Consider the following 2,500-nt stretch of genomic DNA (forward strand, 5'->3'; position numbering starts at 1 on the left):
GAGGCGGCACGAACGAGGCCCGCCCGCCCGCCCGAGTCGGTAGGTCGATGGTGTCTAGGAATAAGTCGTAACAGTAACAGTAACGGTAGCGGCTGCGGTCGCGGCGAATTGACGCTAGAAGGGTCGGTAGTGCTCGGTTACGGTCGGCGCCCGCGATACCGGAGTTGGTCGCCCGGTAACGTTATCGGTCTCCGCTCAGGCGGGCCGCGTGCGTGCGTGCGTGCGTAAGAAGTGATGGTCTCCGCGCGTCGGGTTACGGTCGGCGCCCGCGTTACCGGAGTTGGTCGCCCGGTAACGTTATCGGTCTCCGCTCAGGCGGAGCGCGTGCGCGCGTAAGAAGTGACGACGGTCTCTGCGTGCCGGGTTACGGTCGGCGCCCGCGTTACCGGAGTTGGTCGCCCGGTAACGTTATCGGTCTCCGCTCAGGCGGAACGCGTGCGTAAGAAGTGACGACGGTCTCTGCGCGTCGGGCTACGGTCGGCGCCCGCGTTACCGGAGTTGGTCGCCCGGTAACGTTATCGGTCTCCGCTCAGGCGGACCGCGTGCGCGCGTAAGAAGTGATGGTCTCCGCGCGTCGGGTTACGGTCGGCGCCCGCGATACCGGAGTTGGTCGCCCGGTAACGTTATCGGTCTCCGCTCAGGCGGGCCGCGTGCGTGCGTGCGTAAGAAGTGATGGTCTCCGCGCGTCGGGTTACGGTCGGCGCCCGCGTTACCGGAGTTGGTCGCCCGGTAACGTTATCGGTCTCCGCTCAGGCGGACCGCGTGCGCGCGTAAGAAGTGATGGTCTCCGCGCGTCGGGTTACGGTCGGCGCCCGCGTTACCGGAGTTGGTCGCCCGGTAACGTTATCGGTCTCCGCTCAGGCGGAGCGCGTGCGCGCGTAAGAAGTGATGGTCTCCGCGTGCCGGGTTACGGTCCGCGCGTTACCGGAGTTGGTCGCCCGGTAACGTTATCGGTCTCCGCTCAGGCGGGCCGCGTGCGTAAGAAGTGACGACGGTCTCTGCGCGTCGGGCTACGGTCGGCGCCCGCGTTACCGGAGTTGGTCGCCCGGTAACGTTATCGGTCTCCGCTCAGGCGGACCGCGTGCGCGCGTAAGAAGTGATGGTCTCCGCGCGTCGGGTTACGGTCGGCGCCCGCGATACCGGAGTTGGTCGCCCGGTAACGTTATCGGTCTCCGCTCAGGCGGGCCGCGTGCGCGCGTAAGAAGTGACGACGGTCTCCGCGCGCCGGGCTACGGTCGGCGCCCGCGTTACCGGAGTTGGTCGCCCGGTAACGTTATCGGTCTCCGCTCGGGCGGAGTGTGCGCTGGCGTTGCCTGGCAGTTGCCGTCGGTACGCCGTCTAGAAATAAGTCGTAACAATCGGAGAAGGGTCGGTCGGTCGAACGAACGTGGTGCGCGACGAAGGGCCGAGTCCGACTCGGGCCGTCGGGCCTGCCTGCCTGCGCGCGCGCGCGCGCGCGCGGTCGGCAAGCGAGTAGAGTAGATTTCCGAAAAACGACAGAGTCCAGACTCTAAGTGGGAGTGTAGAGCTCCGAGTATCCGAGGCTCGGACGAGAACGGAAATAGGCCAGGTCGCTATATGTGTAGGGATAGTGAACGGGCGACCAGTCGGTCGGTCGAAGGCGGCGGCGCGGCCGGCCGGCCGGAGGCGGCACGAACGAGGCCCGCCCGCCCGAGTCGGTAGGTCGATGGTGTCTAGAAATAAGTCGTAACAGTAACGGTAGCGGCTGCGGTCGCGGCGAATTGACGCTAGAAGGGTCGGTAGTGCTCGGTTACGGTCGGCGCCCGCGTTACCGGAGTTAGTCGCCCGGTAACGTTATCGGTCTCCGCTCAGGCGGACCGCGTGCGTGCGTGCGTAAGAAGTGACGGCGGTCTCCGCGCGTCGGGTTACGGTCGGCGCCCGCGTTACCGGAGTTGGTCGCCCGGTAACGTTATCGGTCTCCGCTCAGGCGGAACGCGTGCGTAAGAAGTGACGACGGTCTCTGCGTGCCGGGTTATGGTCCCCGCGTTACCGGAGTTGGTCGCCGCGTAACGTTATCGGTCTCCGCTTAGGCGGACCGCGTAAGAAGTGATGGTCTCTGCGTGCCGGGTTACGGTCCCCGCGTTACCGGAGTTGGTCGCCCGGTAACGTTATCGGTCTCCGCTCAGGCGGACCGCGTAAGAAGTGATGGTCTCCGCGTGCCGGGTTATGGTCCCCGCGTTACCGGAGTTGGTCGCCGCGTAACGTTATCGGTCTCCGCTCAGGCGGACCGCGTAAGAAGTGATGGTCTCTGCGTGCCGGGTTACGGTCCCCGCGTTACCGGAGTTGGTCGCCGCGTAACGTTAAAAGTCTCCGCTTAGGCGACCCCGCATAAGAGGTTATGGTCGCACCGCGTAAGCGATAATCGTCGCACCGCGTAATGGTTACGGTCCCCGCGTTACCGGAGTTGGTCGCCGCGTAACGTTAAAAGTCTCCGCTTAGGCGACCCCGCATAAGAGGTTATGGTCGCACCGCGTAAGCG

This window comes from Tubulanus polymorphus, chromosome 12 (assembly GCF_964204645.1).
Source record: "Tubulanus polymorphus chromosome 12, tnTubPoly1.2, whole genome shotgun sequence".
NCBI lineage: Eukaryota > Metazoa > Nemertea > Palaeonemertea > Tubulaniformes > Tubulanidae > Tubulanus > Tubulanus polymorphus.